This window comes from Hemiscyllium ocellatum, chromosome 2 (genome assembly GCF_020745735.1).
Source record: "Hemiscyllium ocellatum isolate sHemOce1 chromosome 2, sHemOce1.pat.X.cur, whole genome shotgun sequence".
In the NCBI taxonomy this organism is placed as follows: Eukaryota; Metazoa; Chordata; class Chondrichthyes; order Orectolobiformes; family Hemiscylliidae; genus Hemiscyllium; species Hemiscyllium ocellatum.
The window spans coordinates 30,062,321-30,090,157 of NC_083402.1; the positions used below are offsets into that span (position 1 = coordinate 30,062,321).

The 27,837-nt window shown below is 41.0% G+C and overlaps 1 protein-coding gene across 1 annotated transcript in view; it reads left to right on the plus strand.

The window, feature by feature from the left end:
- snx25 (sorting nexin 25) overlaps window positions 1-27,837 on the plus strand; it is a 235,333-nt gene that overhangs the window by 129,052 nt on the left and 78,444 nt on the right. The gene's annotated exons all lie outside the window — the stretch shown is intronic.

Below are 27,837 nucleotides of genomic sequence, written 5' to 3' on the forward strand. Positions count from 1 at the left end.
AAATTCCAAGAGTAGCTCTCCTTAACGTTCAACAATTTTATTCAGTAAACATTTTAATTGCGTAAGAAGGATTAGTTGCAGATTTGATCTCGTCTGTCCTCAGCTTTCTAATCAACATCCTAATGCAGATCTGGTATATTGGTGGAAAACATTCTTCCTAGATGAAGAAGAGGGAGAATTGACGGAATTTCCTACTTTTGATCCCTATCTAGCAACTCCTGACTGAAGTACCTGGATATGGACTAATTTGGGTTCAACTGTGATAGTCTCTGAAAATAGCTTCCTAACTCTGTGAAACCTCATACGGATGTATTGTGCACATTGAGCAGATTATTACACCACCCAGTGAACGCATATTCTCTTAGTCTTTCACAAAAGAATGGGACAAGTTCCAGAGATGGGCAAATGTTATCCATTTTTAAAAATTATTTGAAATTAGAAGGATTTGTGGGTCACCATCATTTCTTGAAGACTTTGCACAGTTCCCGTCGGAGGGCAGAGAATAATTCCCACAGATCCCTGAAGATGACGTGACACATTAATACAGGACACTAGCCTTTATCAGTTCTGGCATGGATTATAAGAGTAAGAGGGTAATGTTGGAGCTATGCAAAGATTAAACCATCGCTGAAGTAGTGTGTATAGTTCTGGTCACCACACTATAGGAAACATGTGACTGCAGATGAAGTGGTGTGGAGGAGATTCACCAAGATGTTGTCTGTGATGGAGCATTTTTGGTATGAAGAGAGGCTGGACAGGTGTGGGTTGTTTGTGAAGCAGAGTAGGCTGAGGGGCTCCTGATTGAGAAGCATAATATTACGAGGGACATGGTTAGAGTGGGTTGGAAGAAGCTATTCCCCTTAATTGAAGGGTCTGTAATGAAAATGCATAATTTCAAGATTAATGGCAGGAGGTTTTGAGGGGATTTGAGGAAAATATTTTTCACTCAATGGTTTGTGGGGAATCTGTTATGCATTGTGTGGGAAGGTTGGAGAGGCAGAAAACCTTGCCATCTTTATAATGTGTATGGATAAATATTCAAGATGTCAAGATTCTATGGGCTGAGTCCTGGAAACTGGGATTAGTCTAGATAGTTTGGCAGAGACTTAGTGGGCCGAAGACCATCTTCAGTGCTGTCTGACTTTTGGATTATTATTCTGAAATAAACAGGATTTTTTTTTCTGGAACATGTGAAAGATGCTTGAAAAAGGTTTGAAGTCAGTGAATCTGAGACAAATCCATTGGAGAAATGAGGTGATTTTATGTCAGATTTTAATTTTGTTTTGATGATATTACTTTGTTAGTTGCAACAATCCTGAAATCAGGAGTTGGTCAGTTGGACATTCGTTGAGTTAGAATCTTTCTGTCTCTTTACAGTCTTTATTAAAAATATTTTTTATTCAATCAAAGATTCTGTGTTGCGACCTAGGCCACTATGTGTTTGTCCCTAATTGCCCAGAGGGCATTTAAGAGTCAAATACATTGTTGTAGGTCTGGAGTCACATGTAGGCCCCTTACTGGAAGGCTTGAAGGTCCGATTCCCTACTGATTGCTTGATTCGCAGTTCAGTTACAAGCTGGCACTTCGAAATCTAGAAACATAGAAGCAGGAATGGGCCATTTAAGTAATGGATAATCATCTGACTGAGGGCTGTTGTTCCTGCTTTATCCCCATACCCTTTGCTCCCCTTAGCCCTAAGAACTACATCTAACTCCTTGTAAGTGTTCAGTGTTTTGGCCTCAGCGCTTTCTATGGCAGAGAATTCCACAGGCTGGCCATTCTCTGGATGAAGATATTTCCCCTCATCATAGTCCTAAATGGCCTATCCTATCCTTAAACTCTGCACTCTCATTCTGGACGACTCTGTCATTAGGAACATCCTTTCTGCATTTACTCTATCTAGTTCAGTTAAAATGTTGCATATTTGTGTGTGTGTGTGTGTGTGTGTGTGTGTGTGTGTGTGTGTGTGTGAGAGAGAGAGACCACCCCAGCCAACTCCAATAATTGTGATCTCTCTGATTTAATTTTTGTTCGTATGTCAGTTCTGCCATCCCAGGAATCTGTCCAGTAAACTTCTGTTGCATTCCATTCATGCTGAGAACATCCTTCCTCATAAAGAGACCAAAACTGTACACAGTGCTCCAGCTATTGTCTCAACAAGGCTCTGTATAATTACAGTAAGACCTCCTTTTTCCTGTACTCAGATCTTTTTTGCTGTGAAATGCCATTTGTTGTCTTCACTGTCTGCTGCACTTGCATACTTTTCAGTGACTGGTGCTCAAAGACACCCAGATCTATTCAGTAATAATCTGCCTCCCAGCTTTTGCTACATAATTGCATAAGCTCACATTTCAACCAATTTAATCAAGTTGACAATACAAATGCCAGGTTATGACCATCACCAATAAGAGACAATCTAACTACTGCCCCTTGGCATTCAATGGTGTTCCCATCACTGAATGTCCCATTATCAACATCCTGGGGGTTATCATTGACCAGAAACTCAACTGGATTCACCACATAAACACATTGGCTACAAGAGCAGGTCAGGCTAGGAATACTGTAGTGTGTAACACATCTCCTGACTCCCTAAAGCCTGTTCACCATTTACAACTCACAAGTTAGAAGTCTGATGGAATATTCCCCCCTTGTCTGGATGTTGCAGCCCCAGCAACACTCAAGAAGCTTGACACCATCCAGGGTCAAGCAGCTTGCTTGTTTGGCACTACTTACACAAGCGTCCACTCCCTCCCAGTAGCAGTAATGTGTACTATCTACAAAATGAACTGTAGAAATTCACCAACGATTTTCAGATGGCAGCTTCCAAACTCATGAGCACTTCCATCCAGAACGATAAGGAATGCTGCTACCTTCAAGTTTTCCTCTCAGCCACTCAACATTCTGACTTGGAAATATATCACTGTTGCTTCACTGTCGCTGGGTCAAAATCCTGGAATTCCTTCCCTAGTGGCATTGTGGATCAACCCACAATTATGGGACTGCAGCGGTTGAAGAAGTCAGCTCACCACCACCTTCTCAAGGGTAACTAGGAACAGGCAATAAATGTTGGCCAGCCAATGACACCCACATCCCACAATAAAAATGTTTTAAAAGTTTTTTTTATCAAAATCACCTGGTGCCGACGCATACCACAGAAGTGTCAAAATCCAACTTCCAGAAAAATTGTATGATCTTGTATGAGCATTAAGTGACCACACAGTATATCATTAACAAATGACTCAAGCTGAAGAGTGTGTTTGCAGATAGTTTGTCATAGGAAGCTAACTGCGCAGCTTATTTATTTTTAGAAAAGGGTTAGATATTGTACTTTGAGCTCCCATAATAGATCAGTATTAGCTAGCTCAAAGTTTGCTGGCAGCAGTTTGGTCGGAGCACTGATACAAGTTTTCAATGTCACAAGACCGTTGACCATATGTTGCTGATGTGCAGAGCCCATTTCAGAAAATTTGCTTGGAATATTGCATAGCCAATTTTGGCAACCTAACTATAGAATGAATAATAATGAACATGCTGGAATAATATGCTGAAATATCATCTTGTTCTCGATTGTGATATTGAATAAGAATTCACCTCGTCAAAAACTGGTCTCTGTCTTTTTTTTATGCCAACAGCTCTTATGTTATTACCTCTTTTTAAAGCTACCAAGAGATTACAATCAGATAAGCATAATCCCATCAAATGGCAGAACAAGGATAGAATGGCTTACTCCTGTTCCTGATTTATATGCTTGTATGTTCCTACCTATAAAGACTGCTAATATTGGTCAGGTTAAAGTATAGTTTTAGTTCTCTTTATTTTTCCTATTTCTAATTAATTATTTGCAGCTTGTTCTTCATCAGCGATATTGTGAAAGTCCAGTCTCGATTCATATTTTCCGTTCATTTCATTGCATCAGGAAAGTGAAGCCACATGAGCTGTTATCCCTAATCAACTCTGATTTGACTTTACAAATAACACCACGTGCATGTTTCTTAAAAAAGGTCACTGATTTGAGGCTGGGTAGCATTGCATGGAAACTCAAAATGAGCTGTAGCATATTTCAGTCACTCTAGCTGATGTCTCTTCACGCTGCCTCACTCCACTGAATATTTCAGCTAATATCCTAAGTGTCCCTGATGACGAATGTGTAGTACTCCCCATATAAAGCATGACTGTAGCCTGATTTTCAAAGTTAAGCAACTGCACTGCAATGTCAAAAAGCCAATGCTTGACTCAAAACTCTCAGGCTACATCATAGTATGTACTAAAATCAGTTCTTCTGAGATGAATACAATACAAACAGGAACTACAATTACAATTACCGCGAGTGACTGTGTAATACCAGGCTTTCTGTCCAGACTGTCTACTGTTTGAGGATATTAGGTCAGAGCTGGTTAAAACGAGTTTGGAAATTAGCTTAAGTAAGGTCAGTGGAGCGTCAATGGTGGATATTCAATGAAGTATTTCCTATCACTTAGTGGAGGTACGTTCCAGTGAGAGACTGTAGGGATCAGAAGTATCATCTGTGGCTACTTAAGGAGGCTAAAGATTGAAAGCAACTATGTAGGACTTCGCAAACGTGGCACTAAGGTTAGTGACAGGTTAGAAGATTGGGCAGAATATCAAAGAAAACAGCAAACATAATGTCCTTTTTTTTAAAAAGGAGAAAATAAAGCAGGAGGGAAAGCTAGCTAAAAATATAAAACAAATGTAAAATTTCTGTAGATATTTAAAAAGGTAAAGAGTAAGCAAAGTGAATGTTCGCCTTCTAGAAAGAGAATGAATATCTGGGGAATTAGTGAAAATTAAATCAATCAGATATTTTGTATTTTAAATCTGGCTAAAGAAACTTTTTTAGTACCTTCCTCAGAATCACAACTTTTGGAATACGGTGAAGATTTTTTTTGGATAGTGGGGTTTCCTACCTCATCACCCAAAGATTCAGTAGAGAATATATTCTTGCATAATCACTGCCACACCAGAGCTATTTAAAGTTCCAGAGAGTATTAATGAGGAGGACTTTGGCCCCTCACCTGGAGGGAAATCCTTGAGTGCTCTTGGCAGTTTTGTAATCCCCTTCCCATAATGGTCAGGACTGAGATTGCAAACTGTCCCGAGATTCTAAGCCCCATAGTCCAGGATCAGATTAATGTGGGAAGGAGCTATTGTTTGTGGCTTTCACAACAAGGAGCAGAGGGGAGACCTGAGAGGTGATGGTGGCAGGAGGGTTTGTGTATGTCTGCGGCAGATGGTGATGAGAAACCATGGGAGGGTGGATTTGCATGGGTTGTTGTGAGAGCACATGATGTGGACAAGCATCCCTAGAGTATAATGGCCCTTGCTGCCGGAGGCTTGAACGCAATGATTTGGGTCTGCTTCAGTGATCTAGCATGGCTCAGCACAGGCTTGAAGAATGGATCTCGTTTTCTGTTTGGAGACCCTGTAGTCCAGTCATGATATGGGCTCCTTTCACCCTCTTGCGGTCTCCATTAGCAGCTTTTCTCCACCCCAGACTCCATATAATCTGCCCCTTTGTCTGCCTCTTGTCTTTCTGTCTCTCTGAGCTCCAACTCTCCACCCACCCCACCATCACTGCTCTACGCATCCTTCCTCCCCCATCCTCTGCCTTCAGTGTATGTGCCACCTTTTCCTAGATACTGCTAGTTCTGAAGTGTTAACTCTGCTTTCTTTTCTCAAATGTGACCAGATGTGAGTTTCTCCAGTAATTTCTCTTTCTGAGTAAAGTGTCCTGCCATTAGCACTCAACTCGGCCAAATATTAATAATGACCACCGCTATCAAGACAATAACTTCCTTCTTCACCACTTCAGTTTTTGTTCTTGGGTTGTGAACATTTCTAATCAGGTCAGTATTTATTAAACATCCCTAATTGCATTAGAGAATTTTTCTTTCATTCATTCATTGGCTTCACAGCATCGAGCTAGGCCAGCATTTATTTCTAATCTCTAAATTCCCAGAGGACCATTAAGAGGCATTGCTGTGGGCCTGGAGTCAGATGTAGGCCAAACCAGATAAGGGCTGAAAAATGTGTTGTTGGAAAAGCGCAGTAGGTCAGGCAGTATCCAAGGAGCAGAAGATTCGACGTTTCGGACACAAGCCCTTCTTCAGGAATGAGGAGGGTGTGCCAAGCAGGCTAAGATAAAAGGTCAGGAGGAGGGACTTGGGGGAGGGGCGTTGGGAATGCGATAGGTGGAAGGAGGTTAAGGTGAGAGTGATAGGCCAGAGAGGGGGTGGGACAGAGATGTTGGGAATGCAGGTCAAGAAGGCAGTGCTGAGTCTGAGGGTTGGGACTGGGATAAGGTGGGGGGAGGGGAAGTGAGGTAGCTGGACAAATCTGCATTCATCCCTTTGTGGTTGGAGAGTTCCTAGGCAGAAGATGAGGCGCTCTTTCTCCAGGCGTCGTGTTGCTATGGTGTGGCGATGGAGGAGGCCAAGGACCTGCATGTCCTTAGCGGAATGGGAAGGGGAGTTAGTGTTCAGCCACAGGTCGGTTGGGTTGGTTGGTGCGGGTGTCCCAGAGGTTTTCTCTGAAACATTCCACAAGTAGGCGGCCTGTCTGCCAATGTAGAGGAGGCCACATCGGGTGCAGCGGATGCAGTAAATGAGATGCATGGAGATGCAGGTGAATTTGTGACGGATATGGAAGGATCCCTTGGGGCCTTGGAGTGAAGTGAGGGGGGAGGTGTGGGTGCAAGTTTTGCATTTCTTGCGGTTGCAGGGGAAGGTGCTGGGAGTGGAGGTTGGGTTGGTGGGGGGTGTGGACCTGACGAGGGAGTCGTGGAGGGAGTGGTCTTTCCGGAACGCTGATAGGGGAGGGGAGGGAAAGGAAATCTATCCTTGGTGGGGTCTGTTTGGAGGTGGCGGAAATGATGAAGGATGATACAATGTATCTGGAGGTTGGTGGGGTGGTAGATGAGGACCAGTGGGGTTCGGTCCTGGTGGCGATTGGAGGGGCAGGGTTCAAGGGCGGAGGAGCAGGAAGTGGAGGAGTTGCGGTAGAGAGCATTGTCAACCACGTCTGAGGGGAAATTGCGGTCTTTGAAAAAAGAGGCCATCTGGGTTGTTTAGTATTGGAATTGGTCCTCCTGGGAGCAGATGCGGCGGAGGCGAAGGAATTGAGAATATGGGATGGCATTTTTAAAGGGGGCAGGGTGGGAGGAGGTGTAATCTAGGTAGCTTTGGGAGTTGGTCAGTTTATAGTGAATGTCCGTGTTGAGTCGGTCGCCCGAGATAGAAATGAAGAGGTCTAGGAAGGGGAAGGAGGAGTCAGCACCCCCTTCTTGACCTGCAATCTTCTTCCCGACCTCTCCGGCCTATCACCCTCACCTTAACCTCCTTCCACCTATCGTATTCCCAATGCCCCTCCCCAAGTCCCTCCTCCCTACCTTTTATCTTAGCCTGCTTGGCACACCCCCCTCATTCCTGAAGAAGGGCTTATGCCCGAAATGACGATTCTGCTGCTCCTGGGATGCTGCCTGACCTTGCTACGCTTTTCCAGCAACACCATTTTCAGCTCTGATCTCCAGCATCTGCAGTCCTCTGCTTTCTCTTGGTACAGATGTTACTTACCATTTATTGGCTGAATTTGACTTTTTACCAGGTCTTGTTGCTTTCTGTGACAGACTGCTCTGAAGAATTGTGAATAGGAATTGATGGATTTTTTTGCCAACTTCACTTTCCTTCCCTAATCATGTATCCCATTGTTCTTTTGGCTTTCAAAAATGCACTCACCAGCTTTGTGTCCATGGCCCTCGGTTGCAGAATTCCACAGACCCCCGCCCATCCTCCCTTCAATTAGAATGCTAAAAAACTGACCTTTTAACCTGAGGATGAGACTTTATCTTATAGATCCCCCATCCAGTGGAAATGTTTTTTTTTAGCATCAATCCTGTCAAGTTGTCCAAGAGCTTCATATATTTTAAAAAGATTTACAGAGATTATAAACCCATTCTCCTCATTATCTCCTATTCAGACAATCTTTTCATCTCAGGAATCAATATGGTGAACTTTGATTGCACTCTCTGCGGCAAATATTTCCTCTTTTCAGAGGAATTATTTACATGCATCAGGTGTGGTTTCATCAAATGTTTGTACAGTCTAGCAAGGCTTCCTTCTTCTCTTGCTTTGGCTCCCGCATCTGTTCTTTTTAAAAAAAAAGCTTGTCACAAGATTGAAGCCCGGTCAGCACATCTAACAAAGCACCCACTGCTTTCTTTTTGGTGTCCGTCTGACCTAGATTAGATTAGATTCTTTACAATGTGGAAACAGGCTATTTGGCCCAACAAGCCCACACCAACTCTTTGAAGAGTAACCCACCCAGATCCATTTGCCTCTGACTAATGCACCTAACACTATGGGCAATTTCTCATGGCCAATTCACCTGACCTGCACATCTTTGCATGGGTTTCCACCCACAATTCAGAAACACAGAACGTGCAAATTCCACACAGGCAGTCGCCTGAGGCTGGAATTGAACCCAGGTCCCTGGTGCTGTGAGGCAGCAGTGCTAACCACTGAGCCACCGTGACCTACTTGGAGCACCAAAAAGGAAGAAAAAGTCTGCATTGTAAAAATATGTTATTCAATCTCCGGACATTTCACAGCATTTTGCAGTAGATGTTTCTCTATTATAGAGTAGGAAACCGGAAACCCCATTTTTCGCAAGTTGAAGTTCAAGCCTGATTCAGTTGAGGGAGCAGATTGGACTTTGGGTTGATGTAGCCGGTGATAATACAGCACTTATTCCTAGTGTACCAACTATTATTAGATTACAGTCAACTTTTGGGATTGGAACAAGAACCCATAGCCTTTGGGCCTGGAGGTGAGAGTGCCATTTTGAGTCAGAGCAGATATCCAAGTTAAAGTCAAAAATTAAAACGGGAAATGCTGAAGAGATTCAATAGGTTTGGCGGCCTCTATGGAGAGAGACATAGAGTTAATGTTTTGAATCCAAAACTCTTGTGTTCTGAAGAGGAGACTTGAACCATGACTTGGATTTGAAATTTTAACTTTCTTTTCCTTTTTCTACTGATGCTACTTAATGTGCTAAGTTTCTCCAGCAACTTCTGTTTTTATTTCAGATTTCCAACATCTGTTGTATTTTACCTTTATTAAAGTCAACAGCTGTGTGAAGGAGCAGAGTCTAGTTATGTTCCATCTGTTAGATAATTTTAATCCCCTGCTTTCCCATGTGCACAGGGTTGAATTGAACAAACCCAGACACACAGTTTGCCAGCAGTGCAGCATTTCATCAGGATGCAGGGTTACAAATTGTCAGAGAAAAGTTAAATCTTTCCCATCAAACTCGGGTTTGAAATCCAGGGTAGAGGACTTTTGCACAGTACCAAATGTGAGTACTGCATCTTTCTTCCGTTCAAAATATCTAATAAACATGCAATCGATAAGTAAATGAAATGGGAACCCACTTATGTAATGGAATAAGCACAGTGCTGCAAGCATTATACTTGAGCACTGTTACAAACAATGATTCAGAACTTGATTTGGTCTGATTTATCAAATCAGATCATTAAATCCACTTTAGTGGAGCACTTGGTAAATCTATCAATGAAGCAAATGGACCTGTCTTGCATTCCCAAAATATCTAACTGATATAATCCAGAGTCATCTCCTTATGGAATAAAATTATTATGGCAGTGGTTCAATGTTATTTGCAGTTATTTACAGCGCTAATGTTCAATCACACTACTAGATGTACCTATTTCAATTTATAATACTGAATTTCCTAAGGAAGGAGACTGGAATAAAACTGCCATATATTATTGAGTGTAATTGTACCATAAATTACTTCGCCAAGTACTGTACAATGGACATGATGGGAGATAGCCATGAAAAATCAGGTACTACCAGTGACAGGAAACTAAGGGAATTTCTGTCTGCTTATTTTAATTTTATAAATTTGATTACTATAGATCATTTTCTTTGTTACAATGAAAAATATAAATTAAAACATTGTTTTATTCAATCCAATTTTTTAAAAAAGTTTTCCAGCCGAAATATCTATCTTGCGCCCATAATTTTTCTTCAGTTATTTGGCTTTTTGAATTGCGTATAATCACCCATAACACTTGAACTCTGTCTGATTTCCCCTGACACTTTTTTGCCCCTGCTGAATCTATTATTTTCTTTGCATCCACCCTTGCCCTCCTTCCTCAATACAGCCTCTAGCCCTTACCCCAACCCCCTTGGCATCCTTCTCTCCTGCCCTTTAAATTCTTATCCAGCCTCTTTCTTCCTTACATCCCTTTGCATCTTGTTCTTTCACCCACTTCAGTTTGCAGCCTCTTTTCCCTAGCTTCATTGGAGTCTTAGTTTTTCACTGTCTTCTCATAATCTGCCTCTTCCTTCCACTCTCTTTCCCCCCCCCCCCCCCCAACTCTCAAAATGGCCTAAAAGCTCTTGAGCAAAAGACTTCCTCACTGTTTCTCCTCTGGTTCTGTCTTATCCACTTTATTTGGTTACTCTTCCTATCACTGAATTTCCCTGCATATGTTGGGGTTTACTGTGAATTTTCCTGCCACTCCTGTGAATTAAACACTGTAGTATACCTGCATCCCTCTATCTCAGCGTTAGAGTTAAAGTAACATTTTTACAGCATGGAAAAAGCCCAGTGTGTTGTGTGGTGTTCTTCAGACTGTAGGTTATTTTTGAGAAAATGACCGCTCTTCCTACAATGAATATGTTATTGATGCATGACTGGACAGTTATGTTTTTGCTGATGAGGTTTTCACTGTGATAAGATACTGTAGCATTAGATTGCTTAGGATTTTACAATATTGTACGTCACCTGGTGTATTGCAGAAGTGTTATAGTGCCGAAGGAAGCTATTCAGCACATCTGTATTACCTCTTCAAATAAGCATCATTATCCAGAGCCAAACCCTTGCCTTTTCCACGTAGCTTTGCACATTACTTCTATCCAAATCACCCAGTGCCCTCTTGAAGGTTGCATTTGAACCAACATCCTCTGCACTTCAAGCCAGTGTATTTTTTCAGATGAGAAGCTTGTGTCTTCTAGTAAAATGGTTTATTGTGCTTTCAGTAGTCAATACACTGTAGAATTCTGCTGTTCAAGGTGCTGCATTTAATATAAAGCTTGGGTTTCCTTTACAATATGACATCTTCAGAGAGATGGATTAATATATTCCTTTTCTGAGATGGGTGATAGATTTCTAAATGATATGTGGGTATAAACATTTTCAGAATGGCGTCAATCAATAATAATCAATGATTTTGTGACTGCATGAAGTGGCTGTCATTGACATTTTTGCTTCTGATTTGATGCCATGTGATCAGATTAACACACTACTTATTCATTTTTAGTTTCCTCCTCCTTAAAATCAGTAAAAATGATCTAGCCTCTCCATTGTTCAATAAAACCTGACAAATTATAGTAATAAGATTAAGCTAATTTTACTGCTCGGGCTCTGAAACTGGAAAGGCGAATAAATGATTTTGCTGCTGATTTCTTTTTTTTTCAATCTACTTACTTTTTAAGCCTATTACTGACAAAATTTCTTCACGTGCTTTGTCAGAGTTATGTGTGTTTGTTTTTCACTGGCCAGGCAAAAGTTTAATTTCAATCCACTTATCATTGAGTAAATAACTTGAATTCTTGAATTATCTTAATTCTGTTTACAACCTAACATTTGGAGTGGTAAACATTTTTCTTTTCAGAATGGAATTTGCTTTGGTTGTCCAACCACCTTTTGCAGGTTCACCGTTCGAATTTATTCCCAGGTTGCTTTTGGGCTTTTGCTGCTTTGTGTTTTAAAGGCTTGTTACCTCTATTACTCAAGTTTCTGGCTTTGTTATTTACCTGCACAGACTTTGTGTTCATGTTTTCATCATAGCAGCTGTTCAGCTCTGTGGCTTTTCTGGCTGTTATCCAGTCCTAAAACCACACTAATGATTTTGTAAAAAGTGTCTTTTCTTTAAAATTCTCCAAACAGTTTCCATTCCGTTTCTTAATCTTTATTGCTACCACTATTTTCCAGGCAGTGGATCCCATTGTTGCCACCATCTTTTGTTGTGTGGTTTTATACCTATATCCAAGAATTTGAGTTTAAGACAAACTAGTTGAGGAGAAGGAAAGGTCAAGAACTGTCTTCAGGTTTGGGCTTCTTTATAGCACTTTGTATATCTATGAAGACAAATACTACAATACATGGTATTCAAAGACATAGCAGGCTCTAATCTTACTGTTACAATATTAAAAGACTATTCGATAAACTCTCCCATTTAATGCGAGCTGGACGACTTCATAAGCACCTATCTACGTGTTTCTAACATTCCCAGTTCAGTTGTCAGCCTTGTTCTCCATGTATTTCTCTCTTTCCTTCTTAATTCTATTCACATTGTGCTATTTCTGCCCAGTAAAGAGTAACTCCATGGCATCGTAAGATTGTGCAAGGGCTTTAAGATCCTGGAACAGTTTCCAATTGGGATACTTAAACTTGGAGGGTATTAGTGGTAAGTTAGCAGTACTAAATAGAATAAAGAATTTGGGAGGAACTTCTTGATTGAGTGGTTAGAATATGAAATTTATCACCATGTGAAACTACTGAGGGGATGCTTGATATCAAGAGCCTTCTGAAAATTCAAATATACCACATCCAATGGTTCTCCCTTATCTATTCTATTAATTACATTCTCAAAAATCTTGTAATCATGTTAAACATGATATGCTTTCAATAAACCCATGTTGGTTTTGTCCAATCTGTTAGTGCTGTCCAAGTGTTCCATCATCATATCTTTCATAATTTATAAATTCTATATTCTGATTCTATAATTAGGGGTCAGATAATATCCTATGCAAGGTGGACTGGGAGTCCTGTATGGTGTGTTGCCTGCCTGGTGCAAGGGTGAAGGACATCTCCGACCAGCTTGAAAGGATATTGGAGCGGGAGGGGGAGGATCCAGTTGTTGTGGTCCAAGTTGGGACTAATAACATAAGCAAAGCTAGGGTGGAGGACCTGTTTGGGGATTATCAAGCACTAGGAAGGAAATTGAAGTACAGGTCCTCAAGGGTCATAATCTCCAGATTATTGCCCAAGCCACGTGCCAATTGGTGTAAGGATAAGAAAGTTAGGGAGGTAAAGTTAGGGATGGCTAAGGGATTGGTGTGGGAAAGAGGGATTCCATTTCATGGAGCATTGGCATCAGTTTCAGAACTGCGGGGATCTGTACTGTTAGGACGGTCTCTACCTGAACTGATCTGGAATCAGTGTTCTAGCGAAAAGGATAAATAGGGTGGTCACTAGGACTTTAAACTTCTGAGTCGGGGGGTAAGGGAAAGCGAAAGAGACAGGAAGTAGGGAGTTAAATGGAAAGATAAGTAGCAGGATAGCGTGTGTGTAGGCGGGTTTAAGCTCCAGGCAGAATAGGAATGCATGATAACTTAGGACAAGTTACAATTTCCAGTATCTCTAATAATGATAAGAAAGTTTAACATTAAGACACTTTACCCGAATGCTCGTAGTATTCGTGACAAAGTAGATGAATTAACAGCACAAATCATTGCAAATGATTATAATGTGGTAGGTATCACAGAGTCGTGATTGCAGGGGGTTCAGGACTGGCAGTTAAACATCCAAGGATTTACAATTTATCGAAAAGACAGGGAGGTGGGCAGAGGGGGCGGGGATTGCCTTGTTAGTTGAGAATGAAATTAAATCAATGGCACTGAATGATGTAGGGTCAGATGATGTGGAGTCTGTGTGGGTGGACTTGAGGAATTACAAAGGCAAAAAAACTGTAATGGAAATTATGTACAGACCTCTTAACAGTGGTCAGGACCAGGGACACAAGATATACTGGGAAATAGATATGTTATGTCAGAAAGGCAAGGTCACGGTGATCATGGGGGACTTCAGTATGCAGGTGGACTGGGTGAATAATGTTGCTGGTGGATCCAAAGAAAGGGAATTCATGGAATGGTTATGGGATGGCTTTTTGGAACAGCTTGTGATGGAGTCCACAAGGGAACAGGCTTTTCTGGACTTAGTGCTATGTAATGAGCCAGACGTTATAAAAGATCTTAAAGTGGTAGAATTCAGTCTGCAGTTTGAAAGAGAAAAGACAAAATTAGATGTGAATGTGTTACAGTTAAATCAAGGTAATTACAGGGGCATGAGATTAAAACTGATGAAAGTAGACTGGAAGCAGAGCCTAGCGGGGAAGACCGTAGAGCAACAGTGGCAGGAGGTTCTGGGTGTAGCTGAGGACACAATACAGAGGTTCTTCCCAAAGAAAAGAAAGATTATCCAGGGTGGAATTAGACAGCCATGGCTGACAAAGGAAGTCAGGAAATGTAAAGAAAAAGAGAGAGCCTATAAAGTGACCAAGAACACTGGGAAATCAGAAAATTGGGAATACTACAAAGAGAAATAAGGAAGGAGAGGATCAAATATGAAGGTAGGCTAGTCAGTAGTATTAGAAATGATAGTAAAAGTTTATTTCAATACATTAGAAACAAACGAGAGGCAAAAGTAGACATTGGGCCCCTCCAGATTGATGCTGGAAGGCTAGTGATGGGAGATAAAGAAATAGCTGAAGAACTTAATAAATACTTTGCGTCAGTCTTCACAGTGGAAGACATAAGTAATATTCCAACAATTAAGGAGAGTCTGGGGGCAGAGTTGAGTATGGTAGCCATTAAAAAAGAGTAAGTGTTAGAAAAGCTAAAAGGTCTAAAAATTGATAAATCTCCTGGCCTCGATGGGCTACATCCTAGAGTTCTGAGGGAGGTAGCTGAGGAAATAGTGGAGGCATTGGTTGTGATCTTTCAAAAGTCACTGGAGTCAGGAAAAGTCTCAAATGTTTGGAAAATCGCTGTTATAACCCCCTTGTTCAAGAAAGGATCAAGACAAAAGACAGAAAATTATAGGCTGATTCGCCTAACCTCCTGTTGATAAAATTCTGTCGTTAAGGATGAGATTTCTAAATTCTTGGAAGTGCAGGGTTAGATGAGAACAAGTCAGCATGGATTTAGTAAGGGGAAGGTGTGCCTGACAAACCTGTTAGAATTCTTTGAAGAGGTAACAAATAGGTTAGACCAGGGATGTCCAGTGGATGTTATCTATCTTAACTTCCAAAAAGCCTTTGATAAGGTGCCTCACGGGAGGCTGCTGAGTAAGGTGAGGGCCCATGGTGTTCAAGGTGAGCTATTGGCATGGATTGAGGATTGGCTGTCTGGCAGAAGGCAGAGAGTTGGGATAAGAGGTTCGTTTTTTGGAATGGTAGCTGGTGACAAGTGGTGTTCCGCAGGATTCCATGCTGGGGCTGCAGCTGTTCCCTTTATATATTAATGATCTGGATGAAGAGACTGGGGGCATTCTGGTAAAGTTTTCTGAGGATACGAAGTTAGGTGGACAGGCAGGTAGTCCTGAGTTTTAGACAGTTTAGGAGAGTGGTCCAGGAAATGGCTGATGAAATTCAATGTGAGCAACTGCGAGGTCTTGCACTTTGAGGAAAAAAGAATACAGGCGTGGACCATTTTCTAAACGGTGAGAAAATTCATAAAGCCGAAGTTCAAAGGGATCATCTGGGAGTGCTAGTCCAGGATTCTCTAAAGGTTAACTTGGAGGTTGAGTCTGTGATTAAGAAAGTGAATAAAGTGCTGTCATTTATCTCAAGAGGATTGGAATATAAAAGCAGTGACATGCTTCTGAGATTTTTAAAGCTCTAGTTAAGCCCCATTTCGAGCATTGTGTACAATTTTGGGCCCCACACCTCAGCAAGGACATACTGGCACTGGAGCGTGTCCAGCGGAGATTCACACAAATGATTCCTGGAATGGTAGGCCTAACAAATGATAAACAGCTGGGACTGTAATCATTCGAGTTTAGAAGGTTGAGGGGAGATCTAATAGAAGCTTACAAGATAATGCATGGCTTAGAAAGGGTGGACACTGGGAAGTCAATGGTCCAAATGGCATTACTTCCACTCCTATGTCTTATGGTCTTATTGTCTTCTATAATGCAGTAGTAATTTCCCCACTACTGACGTTGGGCTACCTGGCTTGTAACTCTATTTTTTTCTTTCCTTTTCATTTTAAATAGTGCCATTGTGTTTGCCAGCCTCGAATCTGTAGGAAATACTCCAGAGTTTAGGGTTTTGGACGATGAACACCAGTATTTGCAGGCGCACTTCCTGTAGTCTAAAGAGTGGAAACATGAAGTGGAGACACTATCATGATGCAGTTGGACTGAATGAGCTAAGTCAGGGCAGTAAAAGTTTATATAATTGGATGTTTAGCATAGTTTGGAATGGATTTATGTTCAATTATATTTTTCTCTGCTGCTGATTTTGAGTTTTTTTAATTTTAACAGGTATTTTACAGCATCTACTGCACCCTTGTGGTCATGAAAGAATAACAGCTAAAATCTCAGAGCAAAATATTCCACGGTTTATTTGTCAGATTGCAACTAGATTAGATTCCCTACAGTGTGGAAACAGTCCATTGGCCCAACAAGTGCACACTGACCTACCAAAGAGTAACCCATTCAGCCCCATTTCCCTCTGACTAATGCAACTAACACTATGGGCAATTTAGCATGGCCAATTCACGTGACCTGCACATCTTTGGACTGTGGGAAGAAACAGGATCACATGGAGGAAACCCACACACACTGGTAGAATGTGCAAACTCCACACAGTCACCCGAGGCTGGAATTGAACCTGGGTCCCTGGTATTGTGAGGCAGCAGTGCCAACCACTGAGCCAGTGTACTGCCTCTAAATGAAAACAATTCTGATAATGTATTATTCTCTTAAACACAACCATTCCTAGTGTAGTACACTTGAATCATCAAAAAACATTTGGTAGACAAAATTGAGGAAATTGCAAGTCAGTAATCCTTGACTTTTCAGAGTTGTGATTTTATATTTGTTTGCATGCATTTAAGAATAGCTGAAGCTTCACCTTAATTACAAATTGATGATCATTACATATCTCTCTCAATTGGCTGCAAATCCTGACTTCCTTTGCCAGTGTAGAGTGATCTGTGATTTATTCCCCATATAGAATTAGATCGCTGTTTGAAATCCACTTACTCAACAACAACTGTATTGATATAGCACCTTTTAATAAAATGTCCTTAGTCACTTCACAGGGGGGGTTATCTTTATTTAAACGATTGGTGTAAAAAGACCTTTGAAAGCTTGGTGAAAGAGTTTTATTTTAAGGAGTGCCTTAATGGAGGAAAGTGAGGACATGCTCGGAGGACATTCCTGCACTTAGTACCTAGGCAGCTGAGGATGCAGGCTTAGTGGTGAAGTTATTCAATATCAAGAATGTTTGAGGACTGAATTAGTGTCTTGAAATCCTGGTGGGTTGTGGTGATTAAGGATGAGAATTTGAGAGTTAAACTATTGAACACGAATGGGATTTCCTGTCTGTAGGAAGATAGGCTACAGAGATTTTCATGATCTTTGGTTTACAGAGGGTAGAATGGAAAGGTAAAAGGCCAGCCAAGTGTGCAGTGGAATCCTTCTGTTCAGAGACAACAAAGGCATGAATGGGTTTCAGCAGCAGATGAGCTAAACTGGTGGCAAAGTTGGGAGATGTTATGGTGGTGAAAGTAAGCTGTCTCGGGCATGGTGCAAGTATAAGATTGCAAACTCATCCACTACTGTACTTTTTAATAAAGTTGGCCCTTCTATCACAGCCAATGCCCCTTCATAATTTCATAATTTCCTTTGTTTAGGTTTAGGACCCTAATTTCAGATTAGACTGATTCACTTCCTCATGTTATAAGCACTGTTTCCTAAAAGACTTTGTGCAACAAGATTAACACCTTTTCATGGAACCAAACCAAATAGAAAAACCTCTCTTTGGTCGGTTCCTCAATGTACTAATCTAAAAAAATTGCGCAAAATCTAGGAATTCATCTGCAGTAGAATTGTTGCTAATGTGATTTGCATATGTGCCATTAAAATCAGCCATGAGTAGTGTTGTACCAATGTTGCATGCATCTATAATTTCTTGGTCAATGTCATTGTTTATCTCATCAGTACTGTTGAGATGCCTGTATTCCCATTGCATATCCTGCCTCTTGTTGCTTATTAGCTGTATCCAGACTGATCCCACAGGTAGATTTTCTGTTCCAATACTCTGTCACTGTTGCACTGATGTTATCATTCATCATAATCGTCATCCTCATTAACACTCAACACTGGAGCCCCCGGGGTTCATACTCTTACACCCCCCCCCCCCCCCCCCCCCCCGCCACTATACTCCTGTATATCCATGACTGCGTTGCCAAATACCAGACTAATGCCATTTGCAAGTTTGCTGATGACACCACCATAGTCGGTTGAATCTCAGCTGGTGACGAAACAGACTACAGAAAGGAGGTGGAAGACCTGGAAAAATGGTGCACTGAGAACAACCTAGCTCTCAATGCCGGCAAAACCAAGGAACACATTATTGACTCTCTGTGAGATGTAACTCATGATCCCTACACATTAACAGCACAGAGGTGGAAAGTGTCAAGCTCCTGGGAGTGGTCATCCACAACAAGCTTTCTTGGACTCTTCATGTGGACACACTGGTTATAAAGGCCCAATAACTTCTCTTCTCTTCCTCAGGGAGCTGAGGAAATTTGGCTTGATGGCAAATACCCGTGCCAACTTTTATTGGTACTCCATCGAGAGCATTCTGTCTGAATGTATCACTGCCTGGTATGGCAACTGTACCATTCATAATTGGAGACGGTTACAGAGAGTGGCGATCTCAACCCCGACAATCACAAAAGCCAACCTCCCAATTATAGAATCCATTGACCAGGCCCGCTGTCAAGGAAATGCCACCAGCATTCTCAAAGATTCATCTCATCCTGGCAATGCTTTTCTACAACTTCTTAACATCGGGGCGAAGGTACACACAGACCTTACTGTTAGAATACTCAATGGACTCTCAAACTCTTAGCATTTCCCTGTATCTGTGTTTTGGTTTTTGCTGCTGTTTACCTAATATTTACTTATCTGTGCTATGTAACTCTATGATCTGCCAGAATTGCTTGCAAGGCAAAGCTTTTCACTGTGGCTCTGTACACATGACGTCCCCCTCCCCCTCCCACTCCCACTCCGTCCTTGAGATTGCCTCCAACACATTAAGGCAGTGTGTTCCACACCATTTATAACCACTCATTGAGTGATGAGGTTTCTCCTCCTGTCTCCATTGTTTCTTTTGCCAGTCACTTAAATTTGTGCCCTTTGTTTCTTGATTTTTTCCACCCAGTGCGAATGCTGCTCCCTATTTGTCCATAGCACCATGATTTTGAATATCTCTATCAAACTTCCAGTCAATCTATTTCCCCAAGAAAATAATCCTAATTTCTCCAAGCTCTCCATCTATTTATGTAACTGAAATTCCTCATTCCATCCATATGTATGATTAATTTCTCCATTCTCTCAAATCCTTTCAAATCTTGCCAAGCTTTGGCACTTAGAACTGGACACACTGTTCCAGTTGAAGTCAAACTAGTGTTTTATTCAATTTTGTAGATTTTCTTTGTTCTTGTACTATGATCCCCATTAATAAAGCTTAGTGTGCTGTAAGCATTATTAACCAAGCTGCAAACCTGTTGTTACCTGGAGTGTCTTATGTGTATATATGCAGACAAGTCCCTTAGTGCCTCATTGATTGAATGGCTTCTATTTCTTTGAATTAGTCTGCAGCAAGTGAGTCCTTACCTTCACTTACTTACAAACCGAGGTTCCCCACTTCCTTTTGTGCAAAGGCCGCTGTTCCATGCAAGCTTCCTGTTGTCATCTTCACCATTTTTTCACTGTTTCCAATCAAGTGTTGTTCTTGATATCTGCAATTGTACATCCACTTACAATATTTCTACCATTATCTTTACCATCCTAGTTATTCTATTGAGTATAGCATTGCTATCTTAGAAGAGGTCTTAGCCATTTTAAAAAAAATAGTCATCCACTTCCTAATTTCTGTTCATATGATGCGTTCCACGTGTTTTAGAAAAGTATGAACTTGATGATTCAAGCCCAATATTTGCCTTTCACGTGCATCCTGTTGTGTGTTCCGATAACCTTTTTAAATCTTATAGATTTAGTTGCTTGAGTCAAAGTACAAATGATTAAACTGCTTTATTTCACAACAGTAAAGCATGCAGAGTAGTGGCTGTGAATGATCTGGGCATCTAATCAGAACAAATTATAATAAAAATACTGAAGTATAAACTGAACAAATTCCCAAATCAGAGAGTCATCTTAACTTCATTTGTAACCAATAGCTACCAAATCCACAAGTAAAAACCTCCGAGGCAGACGATGTGAAAGGATTTAGCAAAGATTTTTTTTTAGAGATTGGAACAATGTCTCTGCTTGCTCGACCAAGGAGAGTAGGGGAGCCAATGGCTCTTTTTAGGGTCAGTGCTCTCTAACATTGTCTCTTTTCTGGTATTGTTTTACTTCCCTTTTCACAATGCTTTCTAACAATGATAATTCCGTGTTTCTTAAAGCCCTCCGATAAACCTGTTCGTTTCCAAAACATTGGATTTTGCAATCCCCTTCCCTCAAAGTATTACAGAATGTGGTGAAATAGATGGTGACATATTGAAATTGTCCATATTGCAAAGAAGGTGCTGGATGTCTTAAAATGCATAAAGATGGATAAATCCCCAGCATCTGATCAGGTGTACCCTAGAACTCTGTGGAAAGCTAGGGAAGTGATTACTAGGCCCCTTGCTGAGATATTTAGATCATTGAAGTGCTGGAGGACTGGAGATTGGCTAACGTGGTGCTACTATTTAAGAAAGATAGTAAGGAAAAGCCAGGGAGCTATAGACTGGTGAGCCTGACATCAGTGGTGGGCAAGTTGTTGGCAGGAATCCCAAGCGACAGGACTTGCATTTGGATAGGCAAGCACTGTTTTGGGAAGTCATCAAGGCTTTGTGCATGGGGAATCATGTCTCACTAACTTGATTGTTACTTCTTCAAAAAAAAATTCATAGAGAATTGATGAGGGCAGAGTGGTGGACGTGACATATATGGACTTCAGTAAGACGTTCAACAAGATTCCTCGTGGTATAGTGGTTAGCAAGGTCAGATCACATGGAATATAGGGAGAACTAGCCATTTGGATATAGAACTGGTTTGAAGGTAGAGACAGAGGATGGTGATGCAGGGCTGTTTTTCAGACTGGAGGCATCTGGCATAAGCATCAATGTTAGGACCATGCTTTTCATCATTTATATAAATTATATGGATGTGAACATAGGAGGTATAGTTAGAAAGTTTGCAGATGACGCTAAAATTGGAGATATAATGGACAGCAAAGAAGGCTACCTCAGAGTACAACGGGGTTTTGATCAGATTGGCCGATGTGCTTAGGAGAGGCGTGTGGAGTTTAAGCTAGATAAATGTGAGGTGTTGCATTTTGGAAAAGACAATCAGTGCAGGATTTATACACTTATCGGTGAGGTCCTGGGGACTGTAGCTGAACAAAGAGACCTTGGAGGGCAGGTTCATAGTTCCTTGAAAGTGGAGTTGCAGGTCGATCTGATAGGAAAGCATATTAAATGCCTTCTTCACTATTTTGGTGAGAGCATTGAGTATATAGAGAGTTGGAAGGTCATGTTATGGCAGTGCAGGATATTGGTTTGGCCACTTTTGGAATATTGGGTGCAATTTGGCTCTTCCACCTATGGAAGGAAAGATGTTGTGAAACTTGGAAGGGTTCAGAAAAGATTGACAAGGATGTTGCCAGCAGTGGGGAGTTTGAACTATATGGAGGGGCTGAACAGGCTGAAACTGTTCTTCATGGTGCATCGAAGATTGACGGGTGAATTTATGGAGGTTTATACAATCATGAGGGGCATAATTAGGGTAAATAGACAGGGTTTTTCCCCCTGGGCTGGGGGAGTCTGGAACTAGAGGGCATAGGTTTAGGGTGAGAAGAGAAAGATTTAAAAGGGAACTAGGGAGCAGCTCTTTTCATATAGAGCATGATGCATGTATGGAAAATGCTGGTGCAATTACAGCATTTAAAAGGCATCTGGAAGGGGTTTTGAATAGGATTGGTTTAGAGGGATATGGGCCGAGTACTGGTAAATGGGAATAGATTAATTTAAGGTATCTCTGGTCGGCATGAACAAGTTGGACCAAAAGATCTGTTTCCATGCTGTACATCTCTACGACTCTATTGGATAACAGTTTGCCTTTTGACACTCAGCTGCCTTTATCTCTAACTTTTTATCACCACTGTCTCAAAGGTTTTCATTTTAAATCATATTTTTTTCCAAAGAATTCATTTAGAAAGTTTCTGGCTTTTTTTAATTTTTCAGACTCACCACCTACTTTATTTGGTGGTACAACCATGTAATAACATTGCCGTCTGCATTTGAGTTAATATGAGTATTTGGACAAGCACGTGTAATGTCATTGTTTCTGACCCCTCCTATCTTCTCCCTCTTCACTATCTTTCTTCCTTCCTTCTCTCTAGCTTCCTTGTCTCTTCCCCTTCCCTTTGCATTCTGTTCCTGTGCCTGGCCCCACATCCCACTAAAGCCTCCCTGTCTTTCCTAACCTATTATGATCTCCTTGTGTAGACCCCTCAATTCCCAACCAAGATTTTCCCATACTTCTATCCGACCTGCCCCTTTCCTGCTTTGCTGACTCTTGCCCCACCTCCAAACTTCCCTTGCAGCCTCCTCTTTCCTACCCCCATTCCCCAGATGCAGTGGGTAGACAGCTGCCTCAGCAAAGAAGCAGCTTTAATTAATTTGTCTCCTATACTCAATGGCCAAATGTCCAAGCCCCTCTACTTTGTCAATTCCTAAAAACCTAATTTTTTGACTGCATCATCTATCCTCATGCACCTTTGCATGGATTTAAACCCAATGAATCATGTTTGAGATGCTGCTATGCTTATTTTGTTGTGATCGTTTGGATGATGCACAAGCAATGCCGTCAGCTGTTATAGCTAACAACATGGGTGACTACAATCATGAGTCATCATATATTAAATTGTTCCTCTGCTTTCAATCTGGCATATTGATCTCTCACTTGGTACATCTCACAGGGTATCTACATCTCACCTACTGATGCAAGCACTTTGCATAATATGTTCCAGGATTCAAAATGTGATGGTTTTGTTATTTTCAAATGGCTCGGGCTACTGATCTAAGATCACCCTTTCAAATGAATGGTACTTAACAAATACACTAAGTTTACTCCATTCTACAGAAAAAAAATGTTGCTAACACAGAATCAGACAGAATCACAGAACAATTATTCATATTTTGGAAGCAAACTAATAGAATATTTAACTTTAAAAAAGAAGTGCCATACAATTATGTGGAATGTTTACCACCAAAGCCATTTATTCACTTTGGTGATAAGATGGCACGTAAAATTCCTCATCTTATTCAGTCTGAGCAAATGGACTTGTCACAGAGTCATACAGCACAGAAGTGATCTTTTGGCCCTTTAAGTCTGCCCTGACCTATATACTCTAATGCCACTCTCTAGCACTTGCCCTATAGCCCTGAATGTTATGACCTATGAAGTGCTTATCCATGTATCTTTTGTCTCCCTGACAGTGCATTTGCCTGAATATCATGTACCCCCAGATTGAGAGTTGCCAATCTTGCACACGCTTGTCCCACTCCCAACCACATCTGTGAAGGCAATACCACAATGCCCCATGCCAATCCACTTCCTAAATTGTCTGTCTTCTCTGTAATACTCCTAGTATCAGAGGCCAACCAATGTCACCTACTCCCTTGAATTGCAACGTGGCTCAATGCCCTCTTTTTCTTGGTTCCATGATCATATTATACTGTGTCCCTATTGTATCAGCTCCATGTACCACCTCCCCATGCTGAGCTAGTTCAATTTCCTCCAACAGCACTAACAAATTGTGCCGCAAGGATGTTAGTCCAATTCTGGTTCAAATGCAGACTGCTGCATTATACAGGTCTCACCTTCCCAGAAACCGTTCCAGTAATCCAGACATCGAAAACCCTCTTGCTTGCACCAACTCCTACCCACATGTTTGTCTAATCTATTCAATTTCTGTACTCACTAGCCTGGTTTTGGCTACAACTGTGGAAGAACTGTTTTTTAATTTACTGCTTAGCCCCCTGAATTCTTGATGCAAGACCACATTCAACCTGCATAGTTGGCACTAATGTATTCCATAATCTGAATTAATCCCTTCCCCCTTCAGGATGCCGTAGACACAGATGTAACTACAACTATAGAAATGCTATAGATCAAATTGGGTATCACTAATTCGCTTGGATTCTTGCTCCTTTGTCCTTGTGCAACTGGACCAACCTTCATTTGAAACCCCAACACAGAAGACTGGTTATTGAGTGGGATTCTCACTGTGACTTTTGAGCTTGCCTCCCTTTCCTCTGCCAGGTGGTTACCCATTACCTCTCTTCCTGTAGCTTCTTGGTCAATATGGTGATCACTTCAGAAAACATATGCATGTACCTTCAGCCTCGCGGGTACACTTCTGTGCCTCTAGCCAATGCTCACCTTCCAAGAGTAGGCACTCAAGCTGTTCAAACTGGCAGCACTTCCTGTAGATGTGGTCATCCAGACTACCAGAAGTATCTAGGAATTCTCACATCCTGCAGATGGTACAACGCACTGGCTTGGGCTCCCCTACTATATACAATTAAATTTAAAGATGTTTAAGATGACTGGAAAGAAAGAGCTAAAATGTTATCCTGTAGACCCTGTTTGCAAAAAGCTAAAAAACATGATGAAAACAGAATAGAGAGTGTGTGGATGCAGTATAAGTTACAATAGGGTATTATAAAATAATAACAAAATGTCAGAACAGGTAAAAAAAAAAGAGAAATATTCACCAATCAATGACCTGGTATGTTCACTCCATGTTACAGAACTGCTGTGGCTTATTTCCCAGCTCTGTAGAGGAGAAAGATCCAATTTCTACAGAGCAAGGTGGGTGGAAATGTACCAGCAAATGCCAACAAACAAACACCACCTTCCCTATTCACCAAACTCCAGAGAGTTGCACTCCATCTCAGACGCACTCACTTGCAGAGCTGCATTAAACCCTCCCAATTTATACTTTGTTTGTTTGATTAGATTAGATTAGATTACTTACAGTGTGGAAACAGGCCCTTTGGCCCAACAAGTCCACACTGACCTGCCGAAGCGCAACCCACCCATACCCTACATTTACCCCTTACCTAACACTACGGGCAATTTAGCATGGCCAATTCACCTGACCCGCACATCTTTGGAATGTGGGAGGAAACCGGAGCACCCGGAGGAAACCCACACAGACACGGGGAGAACGTGCAAACTCCACACAGTCAGTCGCCTGAGTCGGGAATTGAACCCGGGTCTCAGGCGCTGTGAGGCAGCAGTGCTAACCACTGTGCCACCATGTTTCTACACGATTAGTTTAGGCTAGTCAGCTGACACGGTAGAGTTTGTGGCTTATGCCAGAGCATAAGCTTCAATGAGTAGCACTTTCCATCCTTCTTACAAACTACTTTGTACATTTATATTGTACATTTATATTGTACATTTATATGCAAGGTTCCTACTGACTAAACTCTGGAAACCTGCACTCCATCTCAGCTGCACTCATTTTTAAAGTCTTTTTTTCTGATCTACTTCTCTGGCTTTCCCTTAAGTGAAATGATCGAGTTCACTGATTACTCTTACGTGGTTATGACCTCCACCATTGTCAGCACTAAACAAAGAAGTTTCTCCTGAAGTCTTTAATGTGTTTATTAGTCTGTATTTGTATTTATGGACCATCATGTTGGATTTGCTGCAAGTGAGAAAATGCTCTTGGGATTACCGTATGAAATGCTGTCATAACATTTATGGATTTAGGTTATCTGTCTTTTCTCTCATGTAAGGGAGAGAGTCCCAACTTGTCGGTATTTGATAACTAGTTCCAGTGTCATCCTTGTGGATCGTTTTTATAATTCCTACACTGGTTTCAAAATCTCTAATAATTTTGAGATTGTGTAATTTTAAAGAAATATGCTCATTAGATCATTAAAATTCATTTAATTTTTTTTGTTTACTCTATTAATTTGGGAAGCTTGTTTTGGATTCCTGGTACTTGAATAATCACAGAGCTGGTTCTTAGTGTGACCTGTTCTTCAAGTGGTTTACTGTTAAATTTACTTAGATTGCTGGTTTGTAATATATTCAACTATAACAATACCTTACTGTGAACAGAGATACATTATAGGTTCACTTGAATCAATTTTTTTGAGAAAAAATGCAAAACATTGTGGTTGTAATAGTATTTATTGTGATTATTAGATCTGTTAATTGTTCAGATTTGTTCAATTTGCATCTTGCACATTTACAGTAGTTCTTTTGTGACTCTGAGGAGGGGTCACTGGTTTTGCAACATTAGTTCTTATCTCTCTACAGATGCAGACCTGTCGCCAGACCTGTGTTTCTCTAGGACTTTGTTTCTTTTTCAGATTTGTGGCACCCACAATTTTTTGTTATTGTTATTTATGTCCTGTTGTGATGGTTTTATTCAGTGTTCTGGATCTGCAATATTGTGCTGGCAACTTGAGGTATAATCATCTTGTAAACAGAGCTTAAACTTTAATCCAAATGCCAATATTCAATTTGTCATGCTTCCTTTAAATGAAAGGACAGATGTATGGGGCAATGAAGTTGTTGACATTCTGTAGGTGTTTCTTTCTCTTGGTTTCTGTGTATACCTGCCTGCCGCCTCCTTCCAGCCATGGTATCTATCTGGTCAGAACTGGTGTAAGTTATATAATATGTCCTTGATGGGCTACATAATAGAATTTTAAAAGTACAAGCTGCAAAGATAGCGAACGTACTTGTAGGAATCATTTCCCAAGAATCCTGAGGTTCAGGCAAATCCCATAAGATTGGAAAAGTGCCAATGTGATGTACCCTTATGTAAAAAGAAAGCAAGGCAACAATCTGGTAATCAAAGGTCAGTTAGCTTAATATGTGTTAATTGAAAAATGCTAGAATCTGTTGAAAAGTGTAACATTTAGAAATGTCTCGTAAAATCATGCAGTCAGCATGGCTTTGTGAAGGGGGAATCATGTCTGTCAAATCTTTTGAGGAGGACAAACAGGATGGCTAAAGGAGAGCCAATAGATGTAATATATTTGGATTTCCAACGGGTGTTCGATCAGGTACTACACGTAAAACTGTTTATATGAAATAACAGGCCACGGTGATAGTATATTAGCATGGGTAGAGGATAATAGAAAACAGAGTTGGGTTAAAGGGGTCACTTTCATGCTGGCAACATGTACCTAGTGGAGTGTCACATGAATTTGTGCTGGCGCGCAGTTATTTCCTATACGCATTCGTATTGATGACAGAAGGGAATGTACTATTGGAATGATTATTAGGTGGAATAGGTGGAAGACGATAGTGAAGATGACACAAGGAGTTTAGAGTATATAGATTCAGTGAGTGGTCAGAAATGGAATATATTGTGAGAAGATTTGAGGTTATGCACTTTAGCAAGAAGAACACAAGATCTGAATATTAAATAAGGAAAGCTGCAGCGGTGATTTAAAGGTCATTGTGCAGGAATCTCAAAAATTTAACATCCAAGTTCATTTGATAATTGGGAGGGCAAATGGACTGTTGGCCTTTGATTCAAAAGGAATGAAGTATAAAAGTAGGTGTGGACTTGTTAAAACTAGAAGGCATTGTCAGATCACAACTGGAGTATTACAAACAGTTTTGGTCCACTTACCAAATGAAAGATGAACTAGCACTGAAGCCGGTTCACAGCAGATTCACTTGGTTGATTCC